Source organism: Adiantum capillus-veneris, chromosome 4, assembly GCF_014529385.1.
Source record: "Adiantum capillus-veneris isolate H3 chromosome 4, ASM1452938v2, whole genome shotgun sequence".
Taxonomy (NCBI): domain Eukaryota; kingdom Viridiplantae; phylum Streptophyta; class Polypodiopsida; order Polypodiales; family Pteridaceae; genus Adiantum; species Adiantum capillus-veneris.
In genome coordinates this window covers 21,174,848-21,193,424 of record NC_140934.1, presented here as the reverse complement: position 1 = coordinate 21,193,424, position 18,577 = coordinate 21,174,848, and the positions used below count along the sequence as shown (strand labels likewise).

The 18,577-nt window shown below is 40.9% G+C and overlaps 1 pseudogene; it reads left to right on the top strand.

Moving 5' to 3' along the window:
* Positions 1 to 349: 349 nt before the first annotated feature.
* LOC147458841 (uncharacterized) lies at positions 350 to 1,044 on the top strand (annotated as a pseudogene).
* Positions 1,045 to 18,577: the final 17,533 nt, after the last annotated feature.

Sequence of the window (18,577 nt, the reverse complement as noted above, 5' to 3'; positions counted from 1 at the left end):
GACCTTGATCAATGCTAAGCAAGCAAATGTAGATGTAAGTGTTGGAGTTCAAGCTTAATCGCACATGTAATTGGTCCGCTGCCCAATAACCAAAAGGCACGACCACACACTTATACCCTTCTAGATCATGTTCTATTGGCAATTTATAATGTACTCATTTAATCAAACATAATATGCAGTTATCCACTTAACTGTCTCCTACGTTCTCTCTCTCTCTCTCTCTCTCTCTCTCTCTCTCTCTCTCTCTGTATGGCCTTCATGGAACTCTCTCTCTAAATTTCAGCATGGTATCAGAGCCTCCTTCTTGGTAGCCCGATGGACTCATCCCACCCTTCCCTTCTGAAGCCTCATGGCGATTCCAGAACCCATGGGGGGGCTGCTTGCCTTTCCTTTTCTCGATTCTACTGAACCGTTTAACCCCATCAAGTCCTATTTTGATATAATCACTGATTGGTGCTTCCAACTTACTGCCTAAAGAAGAGGCGATTCCCATAGCATGCATAAAAGCTCGGAGAATGGTGCCGTATTCACCGTAAGTTCGAGGAAAGATGCCAAAGGAGACATCCGCGTACATGGCAGTATTAACGAGCATTACGGTGAAGTGATTTCAATTTCATCAAACACCTTTGATTCACTAATTTCAACTACACTTCTTTCCGATGATGACGGTGAGGTTCAATCGGCATTCACTCCCTTTTCATCTTCGACATCCTTGAAGCCGAATGTATAAATTTTTCAAGATGAACCCACAATTACGTATCCTCGCCATCAGATTTTATCGCCGAACACCCTTCTCTCCTTGGGAAAGGCAAGAACACACACTTCTCAAGTTCGGGAATGGTGCTCGAAACTTCGAGTCAAAATGAAGCGTCAACTTCGGATGAAACAACAAGCACGAATGATGAAGAAGTCTGCATTACGAGGTTATCTTCAATCAAAGCATGCCATCTACATCGAAAATTGTATCCAACTCTTACTTGTGCACCGCACAATTGCTTGTGCAACACCAAAAAAGAACGCACTGATAAGCATAGTGTCAAGTAAAATCCGGCTCTCTCTCATGCTGCGATTGCGCTTGACTCTTGAGGGGAGCTGTTGGAGTTCAAGCTTAGGCCCCTGTCACACACGTCCGCTCAGACGTGTGTGGGGATGCCTTGGAAAAAGACGATTGGCTCTAAAGCGTGTCCGTTGCTCTGCGAACAGAACCGGGGTAGACCCCTCGCCCATCTTCCCTCACTGGCAGACATCCTCAAAAGAAGCGGCGCGAAGTTCAACCAGAGGAGTTGAACCCGGCACGACAGGCAAAGATCTCGGAACGCCTTCCACCTGGGGTACGGCCATTGGATGCTGATGTGTATGAAAAGTAAAATATTAAACTTTGTCCGCCCTATGTGACAAGCAGGACGCCCAAGTTTAGCTTTTACGGCCTTGTCCGCCGTCCGCGTGTGACAGGGCCTTAATCGCATATGTAATTGGTCCGCCGCCCAATAACGATCACGCACTCATACCCTTCCAGATCACGTTCTATGGGCAATTTATAATGTACACATTTAATAAAACAAAATATGCAGTTATCGCCTCAACTGTCTCCTGCAGCCTGCTGTGTCGTCTGTCTGTCTGTCTGTCTGTCTCTCTCTCTCTCTCTCTCTCTCTCTCTCTCTCTCTAAATTTCAGCAGTAGGCAAGTATATGGAACGCATCAGAATATCTCTCTAAGTCTCTCTCTCTCTCTCTCTCTCTCTCTCTCTCTCTCTCTCGCGCATTAAACACTGCCCGAAGGTGTCGGATGGAGTGGCTAATGATGCGTGGCAAGGGTGGAGGGGATCCCTCCCCCCATTATAGATGAGCAAGGCCATGGCATTGTAGGGGGGCTCTTGCAGTTTGTGTCCGCCCGTGCATGAGGCCCTAAGTTGCATTATTCGTTATTCGGGAGACGTATAATACGCGAATAATGGGTGTATTATTCGTTTATCTAAATTATACGGTCGTATTATACGGTGCCACATCAGCATAAACAGCTAATCGTATAACTTCTTAATTTTTCGATTGAAAAACTTTTCGATCAAAAATTATAACGATTGAATATGTTAGTATATATAGCAGCACGCGACAGGCCTCACACTAGCTTTCACAGTCAGTGTTTTCCATGTGAGTACTCTCACCAAACGATCAAAAAAAGTAATTTGTAAAACAATAAAACAATTTGAATTTAATAAAAATTAAAATTCAATAGAATTTTAAGTTTTGTGATTCAAATATATGAATTTGTTTTGAAAAACTTAGTAAATAGTTGAAAGTTTGTATTTTGTGAAGAGTTTAATCTCTCACCTGATACAAACTGTAATTATAAGAATCACTTGTCAATGTGTTCAATTAATTGACACTTGAAAGTGACTACTAAAAAAAAAGTAAGATATTATCGTTGTGTGTAAAGTGTACTCTCACATGAGATAATTAGTTTAAAAATATAATTACATAAAAATTAATTTTATGTAATTTAAAGTTCAATTTTGATGTGTAGAGATTTTCTCTCACTTCAAAATGAATATAATGAAACAAAATTATATTTTTACGTTTTGTGTAGAGCTATTCACACTGCTATGCTCTCACTAGAGTAAAAATTTAGGAAAAATATGTCCAAAAATATTGATATTCTCTTATCTTTATTTGGACTGCAAAATCTACCGTACTGTGTGAGAGCATACACATGCTCGCACTGTAGATAGATAATCGCTTAAAAATCTAAGGTAAAGTGTAAGAAATTTTTGTTCGCACTTTACATAGATACGATAATTATCAAGTATTGTAAGTGATTATCGTTTTGACATTCAAAAATGTCACTTATAGCTCTTGTATGTATAGCAATTTATAATGATAATCATTTTAATACTTGATTTAATTGTAATTATTGATTATCTTAATGTGTTAAAGCTGCAAGCTTGCACTTTAGATAAATGGATGCAATTTATATGTAATCCAATGGTATTGTTTTTTATTATTGTATTTTTGTTCAATCATTGTTTTTAATTATTTTAATTTCGTTCAATCATTGTTAGTTAAATTAATTTAATGTTTTAATTGATTTTGATTATGAAAATGATCATTGACTTTGTTTTTACTAGCAAATTACTTTTGTGCATCATGTGAAAGGACAAGAGTGGAGTTATGTGCATGAGTTGAAAGCTGGGAGAAATACATCTTGACTTAAATGTAAATCTTGTGGCCACGAGTTTAGTAGTAATGCAACCAGAATTAAAGAGCATTTATTTAAAGTCCCTGGCAATGTTGAAAAGTGCGGGGCACCACCAAAAGATATTCATGAAAAATTTGCCATGTATTCTCGCAAAGTAAAGTTGATTCTTGCAGCTAAACATAAAGGTGATGTTTCTAAAGATATTCATGCGAATATTGAACCATCTGTATGCAATGAGGCAACAGAAGAGGTGTGTACCACTCAAGTAAACGATCAAAGTTCTCAATTGAACCCTCTTCATGGACATGCTTCTACATCAGGAGGAGTTCCTAGCACAAGCAAATCCGGCAGAGCGTCATCCAATGGACAGACAATGCCTGAAGCATTAGGTAAACAATGGTTGCTTGAGTTGCATTTAAAATGGACACAAGCATTTTTTGCGTGTGGCATATCGTTCAATGCTATGCGCAATCCAATATTTCAAGATGCTTTGATGAGTACAACCAAAAAAGGATTTGTGCTTCCTGACTATAACAAGATGCGAACTGAATATCTTGATAAAGTCAAAGATAGTACTGAAGCCATTCTCAAACGCACAGTTCTAGAGTTTGTTCCAGCATATGGATGCACCATAGCATTGGATGGATGGACTAACTGTCAGAAAAAACCTTTAATCAATGTAATGCTTATTAACCCTAGAGGGGCTATGTTCGTGGAAGCAATTGACAGCTCATTGAAAGAGAAGACTATCACCTACCTAGCAGGGGTGTATGAGCGTGCAATTGCAAAGGCAGGTGGACCAAAGAATGTGACTGCTATTGTCACAGATAATGCGGCCAACTACAAAGGAGCAGGAAGAGTTATTCAAGTCAAGTATTCGGAGCTTTCTTGGGTACCATGTGCAGCTCACACTTTAAATTTTCTTTTAAAAGATATTGGTAAAATGGCATGTGTGAAGCAAACTTTATTGGATGCAAATCATGTGGTGAAATTCATTAGAGAGCATCAATTTTCGTATGCTCTTTTTCGAACCAAGTCACCAAATAAAGCTTTGCAAATATTTTGCGCGACAAGGTTTTCTACTGCATACTATGTTCTTGCTCCTTTGCAAGAGTTGAAGCCTGCATTGATGGAAACCTTAGCAGACAGAAGATGGGATGGATGGCTCAGCAAGTATCCAAGTTATCAGGAAGCAGCTGGTTGATATGCGCAAATAGTAAACTCGCCAGTCTTTTGGCGTAATGTAGAAAGAATAGTAACTGTGTCAAAACCATTTGTAGATCTTTTGAGAGCAGTTGACACAGATTCTTTTATTTTTGGTCGGGTCTACTGGTATATGTCAGAGGCTATACGCAAGCTAAGAGAAAATGTTAGTTTTGGTGCAAAGGATAAAGCTACCATGATTACAATTGTTAACAAGCGTTGGGTGCAGTTGCATACGCCATTGCATGGTGTGGCTTTTGTATTGGATCCTAAGTTTCAAATGCATCAGCAATCTGCCAACAAAGAAGTTATGTACGACTTCAAAACAGTGTGCTCCCAACTCTTAGGGCACAAAGATGGAAAAACAGCTTTTCATCAGCGAGTAGATTATGCCAACAGAACTGGTATGTTTCAGGATCCGTGGCATATAGATGCCATTGGCAAAACAAGTGCACCTTTATGGTGGAAGGATTATGGTGGAGAGAAAGTGGAGTTGCAACACATTGCAGTTAGAGTTTTATCAGTAGCTGCATCAAGTGGAAGTTGTGAGCGAAACTGGTCAACATTCGACTTTGTGCACACTAAAAATCGAAACAGACTTTATACTAAACGGGCTGCTGATTTGGTGTATGTTTTTTGCAATATGAGACTTATTTATAAGCCTCAAAACATTGCAACTAGAGCCGCTCAAAAGCAATAGGGATTCTTCCAAACGCATGAAGCTATTTCTGCAGAAGCTGATGATGATGATGATATGGAATGGGAGATAGTTTCAGAATGCTCAGATATGGACGAAGTAGATGATATGGTTGCAGTTTTTGAAGATGGAGATGATTTGTGAGAGTACCATTGTAATACTTACTCAACAAGTTTTTGTATATGATGAAAGAAAGTGTTATCTTGTTGTCGTTCACATCAAAACCTCTCTCTTTCTCTCTCTCTCTCTCTCTCTCTCTCTCTCTCTCTCTCTCTCTCTCTCTCTCTCTCTCTCTCTCTCTCCCCCTCCCAGATGTACATATTCACTCACACTCAAATATAAACTGCCGATAATATCTCGTCGAATAAAAATTACATAAAGTCGATGTAGGTTTGAAATTACAACAAGGTTCTGGGAAATTACAACAAGGTTCTGGGAAATTTCTCAATCGAAAAGAGTTTGATATAATTTTGAGATTACAAAAAGCTTATGAGTGACTTATGAGTTTGACAGATTTGCTATAAGTTCGTCTATGGTAAAATCTGTAATTCTTAGCTCAGGGGATGGTTGAGCAACATCTTTATGTGAAGTGGTAGTATCATCTGGCAAAGGTCCATACAATGATTCATATCGTTGAAGCTTTGCTTGTGCATCACTTAACTCTATTTCAAGCTCAAGAATACGACCACGAAGCATGTCTGGTGTTTCTCCTTGGCTGGCTAATTCAGTCAGTGTTTCTGACTCTTCAGGAAGTAAAACAATAGGACGCTTGCAAGGAGGCATTGGATTATTTGCATTGCGTGCTGCCACCTTTTCTGCAATGCATCCACATCCAACGCCAGCGGTGCCTGGACGATTTGACCAATCCACTCTCTTCATCAAAACATATCGAACATAGCATTGCTGGATAAAGTAAATTGCTACTTGGTTGTTGTTTGGTGGGCATATCTCTTGTCGTATAAACCTTTGAAGCAATACACGTGCCAGTCCTTTATGTTGCAAATCACAGAGCTTTAACGAAGTTGTATCTTTTGCATTGCCACTTATTTGAAATAGTTGATGGCGTAACAAAGTGATTAAGGCAAATATTTTTGCACTCTTTAAGGGTTAATGGTTCGCCCTACAACTCAGATTCATCTTCTTCAATGTTGGCAATAGTAGAAAGATCTGCTTGTCCACATCTAACTTGTTCTTCTTTAAAAATTGCCTGAGATTCAGCGTGGTTGAGTTCTTCTTCTATATCTGCATATCAGGTGAACATGTCATTACTTTTAAATACCCATTCAATTAATTTGACATTGGACAGTATATCGAATGACAAACATAGCTATTTTGTTCAATTAAACATACAATTAAATCTGACACCAAAAGTAAAACAATGATGAAATCATGAGACTGTGTTTTCATTAATCATCAGCTGGTCGTAAGCCAGATGTCATTACAATGTGGTAACCCACTCTATGGGCACCATTTAAACATAAGGAGAGATCAAAAGCATTAGGCAGGGGTTTAGGGTTTTGGCGCTTGCCGATTTCAAGATGAGCAAGTACATTACTCAAAAAATGTCTCTTGCTTTGTTCTTGGGGCTCTGGTAAGCACTTCAAAATGCGTTTACATGTATGACACATGGAATAAATATCCATAGCTTTGGTCCAGGAGGAAGGATTACTAGATATACATTCGGGGGCTGCCCATGGATAATCTCTCTCATATTGTTTTCTAGTTTCTATCTGCATATCGCGTAGAGGAGGAAAACTGGCTGTCATATTTGTTTTGGTGCATGAACCCCAATCCACAATGCCAGCGTAAACACCTTTTTTGCCAAAATGCAGCATCATATTCCAAGAGTGTAGATAATTGTGGAGGTAGTTATGCGTATGTATATACTTCAGAGTTTGGAGGAGAGCATTGATGATCTGCAAAATATTCTCCTGGAATAGCTCTATTGTTCATGCAATGAGTACGTAATCGAGAATGACAGGCTGGATGCCGTTTGCAGTGTATTCTTTGATCCATTGCTCCACATGGCCGCCATTCCAAAATCGTGAAATGAGCATTGGTCGCTCCACGTGGCGCACCATGGCAAGAGGGTAGATAATACCTCGATATGAAATATCCAAAATTGTTGCTTTGTCTTTGACCTGTTTCTCCATGGTGGGCCCATGTAAGTGTAGTTTGAACACTTTTGCAGCATACACTTGATCTTTGAAAGCGAGATGTTTGACACCCACATGCTTCACATGTGCCCATCTTCCCTCTCCCAACTGTGGAGCTTGGATATTGAAGACGGCTGTGTCGGGTAAAAGGTGTAAAATAGGTGGTAGCTGAGAGAGGTCTAATGTAGCAACGGATGATGTTGCAGGCTCTGTTCTAAGAATGATTTCTGGTTCAACAGCAGCTTCAGAAGAGTTGGCTTCCACTCTTGCATGCTTTGCTGCTCTTTCTAACTTTTCCTTGCTCTTGAACTCCGTGTAAAGCTGTTGCACAAGATGTATGCGCTCAACTATGTTTGGCAAGGAAGTAATTACAGAATTTTTCAGTTCTTGAAAGGTTTTCATGATCTGTCCAATGGTTTGTTTGACCATGTTTACTAAAGCACCTGATGTCAGGAGGGCTATGTCAAAAATAGCTGGTGCAAACTCTGCCTGAAGCTGCTCAAACACAGACTTGGTTAGAGTCTCTGTAAGCTGATAAAAATGCTCCGGAGCGACTGGGTTTAAACAACGCCTAATCTCTGCCTCTGACGTGTAATGGAAGTGTTTCACAATCACTTCGGAGACGAAATTTCGTTGATGTTTCGTTAGCTTCGTGTCTGCCATATCTGTATGATAAAATTATAAATTAAGAATCTTAGGAAAAGATTGTACACCATAGTAACATAGTTATTATATAATGAGTGTTAACCTTATATATATTAAATGATGATTCAAATTTATTAAACAATATTAAATTATTGCAAATTAAAGAGAAAATCTTATGATTACAAAAAACATTGTGCGAATCGACCATGAAAATTAAAGTAGAGAGAGAGAGAGAGAGAGAGAGAGAGAGAGAGAGAGAGAGAGAGAGAGAGAGAGAGAGAGAGAGAGAGAGAGAGAGAGAGAGAGAGAGAGAGAGAGAGGCCAGGAGTGTGAGATGCTCTCAACACAAGAACTGGACCCTGCTATGTGCAGAAGTGTGAGATGATGAAAGAAATTACATCTAACGGGTTGGAAAATCGTACATGTGAACAACTCAGCTAGTGTGAGATATTCTCAGCACAAATCCTGGATGCTGTTATAAAATAGATCAATAGTTTTTATCAATCTAATCCTTGATAAAGTGTGTGGAACTCACAACACAACTATCAGCAGATAAATTAACAATTGCAGATGTAAGTTACCTATCATATGTGTTTACGTTCAAAATAACACCAAGTCATTTAATGATGAAAAATGATGTTCTTTTGGAATATGAAACATACGAGTAACCAGTATGTCACATTAAGATGAAGAGGGCATGAAAATATGCATCTCTTCACTCTTAATATAACGAGTGGTAACGCTTGTGTTTCTATGTAACACATATGACAGAAAAACTTAATGTAAAATTGTCAATTTTATAAGCTATTTCTAATGGAGTGTGTGGAACGCACAACACAACCATCAGCAAACAGCTCAACAATCTCAAATGTAAATCAATTGTTGTATATATCTACATTCAAAGTAAAACCAAGTCATCTGCTGATGAACAATGATGTTACTACAGAAATAGAAGTACAAAAATAACGAAAGTCGCATTAAGATGAAGAGGACATAAAGTATGCATCGTTACACTCTTAAAATGACGAACGTTAATCTTTGTGCTTCTATGTAGAATAATCAATAATGATTTACTTTAAGATTGTAAATTTTATAGGCCACTCTGAAGTGAGAGGTGTAGCATCATGCCTACTACACTCCACGAGTCGACCTCTAATCCTAACTCATCTCTATGGTGAGAGATATAGTACTACACCATACGAGTGAGAATCTAAATTTACCCTAAGCCTTCCCTGGAGTGAGTTATATAACTACACACCACGGGAAAGGAAACTATATTCTACACACCTCTGGAGTGAGCCATATGGCTACACACCACGAAGTGGCCTACGACGTGCAAGCCAACTTTGTGGTGAGAGCCGAAACTACTGTACCACACAAGTCTGACACAACACAAAAAAAAAGTTAGTATTTATTGAAATTTAAAAAATATACTTGAAAACCGCCGTAAACCGAAGACGCTATCGCTATCTGCCAAACTCTCAGAAGCTCCAAGCTCTCCAAACTCCAAAAAAGTCCACAATGCTTTTCGATCAAATACGTCGACAATTGTATATATATACAGTTTTTTGATCGAGATATTTTTCGATCGAAATAGTTTTCGATCGAAAAATATCTCGATCGAAAACGATTTTATACGATTATTCGATAATTCTTCGAAAATATGGCATATATTGACGTTTTATACGTATAATTTTTGTTATACGGACGTATAAATGCAACGCAGATGAGGCGTAGTATTTATAAAAAAATCTAGTTTTCTCTTGCTTTGGCACTATTACTGTCCAACCCTTGAAAAACAATCAGTAGCACACATCTGACAATTTCATGGGTTGCTGCTTTTAGCATCAAATGCAACTCGTAGCTCCAACCGGAATGAAATGCAACCCTTCCATGGTCAGATTACCTTGGAAAAAAGATCAGCAGAAGTAGGACCTTCTATGCATTTAGGCTTCTCATGAGGTAAGGAATATTACATGTCAAGACCAAAACTGCCCTCCTCAATGCTGATTGATGACATCGATGGGCCTAAGAGAGGATCAACTGACAAAGAGCAGCCATCCTACATTCAATGGGCCTGACATGAGAGCTAACAAAGAGCATCCGTCAGGACTACATTTGACAGTGTAGCAGACTGCAACTGAATGACCAACAGGCTTAATAATTATGACCACAACAATAAGAATACGCTATTATAAGTAAGAATCTAGACCGGGCATTTGCCTGCTATTATAAACAAAGACTACATGAGAGTGTGCATAAATCAAAATATCTCCCCCCCTCTCTCTCTCTCTCTCTCTCTCTCTCTCTCGCGTAGTTGTGTGGGAGGTTAGCCATCCCCCGAGCTCCTCATTCTCAGCATGTGGCACTGCAGTTAAATCCTTGTTGCCTGAAGCAAAGTCCATATCTGCAATTGAAGAAGAAGGTCTGCCAGAAGCGAGCGCTAGCTGACACGTGGCCGATTTGTGGAGAGAGAGAGAGAGAGAGAGAGACGACTGCACCATATTGCCAAAGCTCAGGAGCCTAGGATGTGAGGATGGCGAGCATGCTAGGTGTTGAGTTTCTAGCTCAGCTTTCACGATGGGCATGCAGGAGCCGTCTGTTTGAGAGAGAGAGAGAGAGAGAGAGAGAGAGAGAGAGAGAGAGAGAGAGAGAGAGAGAGAGAGAGAGAGAGAGAGAGAGAGAGAGAGAGAGAGAGAGAGAGAGAGAGAGAGAGAGAGAGAGAGAGAGAGAGAGAGAGAGAGAGAGAGAGAGAGAGAGAGAGAGAGAGAGAGAGATGCAGACGATATTGCCAAAGCTACAGGAGCCAAGGATGTAATGATGGCTAGCATGCTAGGTGTTGCGTTTCGAGCTCAGCTAACTTTTACGATGGGCATGCAGGAGCCATCTGTTTGAACCTAGGTTTGGAGCTGCAAGGGTATGGCGGGGAAACTTGTAGTCCAAGAAGACACACCCTCGTAACACATGTTGGACAAGGTGAGCTCCTCCCACCGCAACACAGCTATGGCGCGGAACTGCAGCTACCTTCAAAGATTGAAGCACACCAAGCGCAGCCATGGAGTTTTTTTTTTTTTTTTTGATGCAAAGTTGAAAAGTTAAATTAAAAGGAGAAAATACAAGAGAAGGTCCTCAAGGTAGGGCAGAGGAAGGGCCCACATGTACAACTTTACATCTCATGTATGCATTCAAACATGATGAGTCTAGGGACAGAGTACATTTGGCTGAGACAAAGCTTCCACTTTTGCCGAGGCACGAACCTTTGTATCTCATGTTGGCTTAGCTGAGAAACCCTGTTCATATTTAGAGTACATGATATGGCAAGACATTTGATTTCATACAAAAAGGAATAGGCTTGGGCCAGGCTATTGGGTTGATCAGATGTGGATTTGCTGCGCCAGATGTTCCATATGTAGGAAGCTCTTATCTAGGACCAAAGATAGATGTCGAGAGCCTGACACTTTCCCAACAGCAGCTCTTCCCAATTGAATGCCTAAGGATGTAAAGTGTGGACAACTCTCTGGAGGGTCTTTAGAATCTGTTTGTTTCTTGGACAGTTGATAAACAAGTGAGCTAGAGTCTCCTCTTCAGTGTTACATCTATCACAAAAGTTCTGGGTGCCTCTGGTTTTGTTAGCTTTGGCTCCAGTCCACACCCCATTATGTAGAATCAACCACAAGATCACACTTTGCTTCATGGACACAGGAAAAGCCCATATACATCTGAACTGTAGCTCCACTGCCTTTTGCTCCAAGATAATTTCCATATGGAGTTAAGCTTTATCTGGAGGACATCAGGCAGCTCTTTATCCTGCACAAAGGTCTTATAATACACCAACAGAGTGTTAGAAAGACTTTTGGCTTGGTGACAAGGTCTGGGAGTAATTGAGACCTGCTGATTGAACTTGATTAGAATAGGGCCAAACCACAAGGCATTAGCCACTGGTAGTTGAAGGATTCTTGGATATTTTGTATGTCCATCCATTTGTGATTCCTGTATAGATCTCCCCATGTTCTAATCCCCTTCTTAAAGCAGATAAGAGCTCTCCTGGAGAGTTGTATGCCTAGTTTGTGGGAATGGTAGCCAAATCAAATAGAATCCTGCATTACAAAATTAAGGTCATAGACAAGTTCAGGGGGTAAGGACTTGCCCTTCTTTATGTCCTGCCAGGATTCCCAATACTTGCAGATAAGATTAGTTCCTTTAAACTTCAGATCCATCTGGCATAGAGTAATTTCCCTTAGGGATAAGCCTGACCAGGATTTGGAGTGCTGCACACTAAAACAGGTGACAGATCTTTGAATTAGTTTAGCCCAATAGTCATCACAACCAATAGATCTAACAATCCATTTTGCAGCCAGTTTCTTGGCAAGGAACTCCAGATTTAAGATGCCCAAACCACCAGCTTCTTTGGGTTGACAACAGGTGGACCAAGCCACTTTGGGAACTCTGGGTATGTCCTCATTTCCTCCCCATAAAAATCTTTTAGCTGTAGAGAAAATCTTGTTCATCTGAGATTTGGTAGGCCTCCAGCAATCCAGAAAGTAAACCAATGATGAAAGAATATAATGGTTCAAAACAAACACCATGGCTGGTAGAGTTGACTGCATATTATGCCATAAGAACACTTTCCTCCTGAACCTATTCAAAACCCATTCAAATCTCTGATTTATGCTGACTTTGAATCCCATGGGAATACCTAGAAGCCTGAACACTTTGCCATCTTCAATGTGTTGGCATCCAGCTTGAACCACCAAGGGAGGGAAAGAACCAGATGAAGCTTTATAACCAGTTTTACCATGATTTATGTGTGAGCCAGATGCCAAGCAAAAGGTGGTGAGGCATTGCCAGAAGCTCTCAATGGATCTGTCATCATTGCTCAGTAAGCTGTTAGTGTCATCTGCAAACTGTTGCAGACAAAGTTCCTTCTCCATATTAGGAATTATGATGCCTTTAATAGCTCCTTGACTCAGGCAATCTTTGACCAGCCATCCCAATGCATCTGAAGACATAGCATACAGAAGAGGGGAGAGAGGGCATCCCTGTCTGATGGATCTAGCCAGCTTAATGTCACCAGAAAATTCACCATTAAGTGCAATTTTGGCAAATGAGTTTCCAAACAAAATATGCACATATCGAATGAACTGTTTACCAAAACCAATATCAGCTAAAGACTGCAATATAAAATCCCATTCAATTCTGTCATAAGCTTTGTCAAAGTCAATTTTAAAGAATATGTATTCTTGCCCCGACTCCATGGCATACACCATTGCTTCCCACAGAGTTATAATTGCATCTAGAATATATCTGTTCTTGATAAACCCCTTTTGTTCTGGAAGAATGATTTTGTCCATATGTGGGCTGATCCTCCTAGCCAAGGATAGGGAAAAGATCTTGTAAATAGAAGTCAGACAAGAGATGGGTCTCCAATTGGAGAGCTCATCTTTGGCCCCCTTTTTGTGGATTAACTTGATAACCCCAGTGTTAACCTTAGAGGGAAGAGCTCTGAGTCTAACAACTTCTAGCCAGACCTTCATAATGTAAGGTATGATGAAATCTTGGTAAGCTTTGAAGAATTCATTGGGAATACCATCAATACCTGGGGATTTTTTATCTTTCATAGCCCTAATAGTCTCTCTAATCTCTCCCTCTGAGATGGGACTGTCCAACACAGTTGCCAGATCATGTGATAGACACTTTTTTCTAATCTTGGCAATGTGGGCTCTTGCATTTCTAATTTCCTCATTCTTGGAGGGGGGGACAGAGAAAATATTAGAGTAGAAAGAGTGAACAAATTCTAGGTTCTCTTTATGGTTCAAAACAATACTCCTATCAGTTTTCTTCAGTAAAGGGACATAGTCCCTAGCTTTCTTTTTTTTGAGAAGATTGAACATGTCTTTATTGGGCTTGTTGACCTTTCTAGCCCAAAATTCTCTAGTCCAAGCTAGGGAACTGTTAGCAACCAGGAGCCCTTCCTGTCTAAGATTATCCTTTAGGTCTACGAGTTCCTGAGTAGGGGGATCATCTGGGGACAGACATTTCTCTAGGTCAGAGATCTTGTCTGATCATCATCCTTCTACTAGATCTAATTTCCTTGGCCTTCCTCTTACAATCAGTAAACAATCTCTGAATATTCTTGACAGCTGAGTCCCATGCCTTAAATGGTGAAGTACAAGTAGAAAAGGAAGAATGCATAACGTCTTTGACTTTAGCTTTAACAGAATTCAGTTTGAGCAATGACTGGTCTAAAATGTGGCCACCCAGCTTTAAATGAACACTCAGACTGATCAAGTACAGTAATGACAGGAAAGTGATCAGAAAGCAGAAGAGAATTATCTGTAACACAACTAATTTGCCAATGTTTCTGCATCAAGTCCAAAGACATATAAACTCTGTCTAATCTGGCAGATCTAAAGTTCTCACCTACTTGTTTATTACTCCAAGTGTGTCCAGATTCTTCAGAAATATCCATCAGCTCCAGATTATCTACCATATTGTCCCACTGGACCCTTTCATTGCCTGTTATAATCTGCCCCAAATTTTTAAATCTATCCTGCAAAGATGGCACATTATTGAAGTCTCCAGCCAGGATAATGTGATTATGCAAGAGACTCAATTCATTCCAAGTAGTTGCTCTATCAGAAATAGAATTAGATGCATACAAAATGATAATTGTATAGTTGAAAGGTTCGGCAAGCTCTACACCTATCCGGTTGCCCCTCTGGGAGGATGGACACTGCTTGATCATGGAAGAATGTTTGGAATGGATGCCTATGGCAGCTCCACCTTTCCCATGTTGGTGAGAGGTAGTAAACCACAAGTACTGAGAGCCCATCCTCTTTAGATTGAATTCACTACAAGAGGTTGTGTGCTCTTGTGACGCTATTAGCGACGGAAATACACTGGGTTTTTATAACCCCCGACGTCGCTAATAGCGTCGCTACGAGAGCGTCGCTATATGCGACGCTATAGGCGTCGCTATAAGCGTCGCTATATAGAGACGCTCATAGCGACGCTCATAGCGATGGTCATAGCGACGCTTACACAGAAGTCTATAGCGACGCTCCAGAGCCATAAATAGCGACGGTTATAGCGACGCCCGAGAGAATTTTTTTTTGGTGACAGGGCATTGAATGCCCTGCCACCCATCAACCATATTGTACTTGATTCACTTTTTAAAAAAAGTGCAAGGGTAGATAATAGACCCAAAATAGTCACCCACAAGACGCATTGTTTGCAAAATTGACAAGCGTAAAATTGACAATTGTACACATCATAGGCAAAATGAATTGATTGGCAAATGTAATAATGACAATTGTACAACATCATAGGCATAAAGAATTGATTGGCAAAATGAACTACGGTGACAGATCTTTAGCTTTAGGTAGATGTGTTTAGTGAGGCTCATGGAGAAATGGAGAACTTCAGCTTGAGGAGAATACAGTAAGCTTGAGGAGGGAAAGGAGATTCAAACTTTTGTTGCAGATCTTTTGGGACGGAAAACTAAAAGGAAGAAAAGAGAAGCAACTCTTGCAAGGTGAAGTGAAGAGAAGTGAGAGATGGTACAGTAGAGAGAGAGGGAGGGAATGATCAGCACGTTTTTGGAAAGACCCCTTTTTAGGAGAGAGGGGGGGAGAAACTGATAGCCACTAGAGAGAGAAAGTATTGGTTTTTACATAACTATTTTCTCTTTGTATTTTATAAAAGAGTACAAGTTTGACCAGAGCTTTTACAACACGGAGCAAAATTGTTCAAATACAATATTTGTGGCTTTAAGAGATCTCTCTCTCATCCTCGCATAACTCAGCATAACTTCCTATATCTATATAGAGCTCTCCGTTTAAACACATATCCTCTGTTTCATTTTGTAGCTCCTCTGCATGCACCCCATATAGAGTAGTAGCATCTTGATGCTCGTCTGGCACCACCGCAGCGGCTTCTGATTGAGCATCTTCTCTGATCTCCTCCATTGATGCCGTTGTGATTGGCACATGGTAGCCTTCATACGTCCTTGCACTACGAGGGGCTACCTCTATGACGTACCACCAGTTTGATGTAGACTTTGTAGGATGAAATATTACCTGCCAGAGCCACATAACTTACATGAGAGCTTTCAAGCACATAACTTGTAAAAGGGGGATGTTAACTATTTACATACTTACTTGTTCACAATGCTCGGGTAGTACGAAAGTGTCTCTTAGGTCAGTCCATTTCTTAGTAGAATCCACCTCAAGAAAATCAGACTCTCCTCTACGCACAGTAGCGTTGCGACCCTCCATGATTATCTTGATCCATTGCACGTCGAACAAGTCGACAAAAAATCCTCTGTAATCGATCCTCAAAATCTCTTGTAGCGTGCCGAAGTAAGTGAGTTCCGCCACCACAGGATCTGCATCAGAGGAACGTCGTCGACTAGACTGTTCAAATTTTGCCATGATTCCACAATCTTGAGTAAAACGCTTTTTGTCGATCCGTTCCACCCTAAAATGTCGACCTTTACACCATGCTGCTGTGTATGACTTATACTACAACGAACAAAGATTATGAGTGTCCGTTCAAACGTTTAGAAATAAAGTCACTAGCTAGTCGTACATTGCAAACTTACCTTGGTCGCGCAACCCCGAGAGTAATCCCACTCTTCCTCAGTCACTTCGTCACCGCATTGTTGTGCGCTTTTCAATTGGTTGTGCAACCATCTTAAGCTCATGAATGTTGGTAGGCTCTCCAGAACCGTCGGATAGTGCATCGGTGATCGTCTTCCCCGTATCCACTCGATTCGTGCCCTTTGTCGCTCTTGCTTTGCATCCTCATATTGTGAAATCCACTTTTGCATCACTGGATTGTGAAGCATGCAAAATCGGTTGATTTTAGCCTCTAGATCTTCCGTCATCTTCTTCCTAACACCGAGATTGCACATGACAATCCCAGATATGCGCTCATCATCTATGGTTCGCCATAGCGTGTCCCGGGCTTTATCAAATCCGTCTAGCCACTCTCCAATGTACACTAGGGACTCTGATACCAACCAACCTTCTGCCATGCTACCCTCCGGACGTGCCTTTTGACGCACATATCCCTTAAGCGTTTTCATGAAACGTTCTAAGAAGAACATCCATCTGGAATGAACTCTGCCAGCTATTTCCACCTCATCAACTATGTGAACAAGAAGATGCACCTGAATGGTTAGCATGGTAGTAGGAAAATGTTTCTCAAACATGCACACAAGCTCCGCAGCATTTAGTTTGGCAAATGGTATGGAGTCTACGTTGATCTCCTTTTGTGAGATCCATTGCACCAGCTTTGCAAGTTTGTAGATTGTGTTACGGATGTCGAGAGACAAACATCCCTCAATGGCAACCGGTAAAATAAACTGTAAAGTATGTGCAGCAATGATATTAAAGTCCACATTTTATGCAATGATATTAAAGTCCACTATGAACGTACCTGACACATTTTATGCCAATCGTGTGACTTCAAACCGGTAAGCTTTCCTTCTTTAGTAAAACACGTTCGGAGCGAGTGCATTACGCCAGTGGGGGTCCGCAAAGATCGAATGGTCTCTTTTACTTTGCGTTCTTGGGCTCCTGTGAAAATTCATGGTGCTTTAGGGAGTTTTATCGATCCATCAGACGCTGTTTGCGGCCAATATTGCTCCATACGATCCACATTCCTAAGGTCAACTCTGGCTCCCAAAGTATCTTTCTTGCCGGTCAGATGGTCCCATAGTAGATTACCCACATTCTTGAATATGTGCATTGGATCGAGCAAGTGATTGATCATGAGTCGGGGCCAGTATGGTAACTCGTACCATAGAGATAGTCTCTTCATCCCTGGAGGCAATCCGTCATCGCACATCTCCTTCTGCTCTAACCATGCTTGTGCAGACATCCTTGGTGGCTCTCTTCCCAAAAAGTTGTCGCGTAACACATGATTCTCTAGAAGATACGCTTGATGACCTTCGTAGATTTGCTTCTTCAGTGAGGGCGCCCTACGTGCATGCAGTCTAGGTCCACATGTGACACATGCTCTGTATCCGCTTGTTTGAAGCCGTGCATGTATACACATGATAATAGATCAACTATGGGAAAAAACAAGATTTACAGTGTCTGAGTGAGGAGTGTCAATAGATCACCTGAGCATTCTGTTAGCCCGGGATAATCATGCATGGTCCACATTAGAATGCCTCTGATCAAAGCATTCTGTCGTCTTGTGTGTCGGCTCATATCCACCACCTCTATGCCAATCCACAATTGTTGTAGCTCTTCCAATAGTGGACGAAGATACACATCCATATTCTCCACTTTATATCGCCCTGGCACAATCAAGCTTAGACATAGGTGCCCCTTCTTCATAGTCAACCACGGGGGAATGTTGTAGTTGACGATGACAACGGGCCATACACTGTAAGATGTTGATCTTTGACCAAATGGATTTACGCCATCCATAGCCAGGCCTAAGCGCAAATTTCGAGATTCCCTGGCAAAATCTGACCATGTTCCATCTATATGTTTCCAGGCTGCGCAATCTGCAGGAATTCGTAGCACACCATCCAAAGATTTATTCTCCTCATTCCATGATGCTAGGGCGGCCATGGACTTACATTCGAAGAAATGCTTGATGCGAGGAAGCAGAGGAAAATGTCGCAAAACCTTTTGTGGAATTTTTGTCCCGTGGAGATCTACTCGAT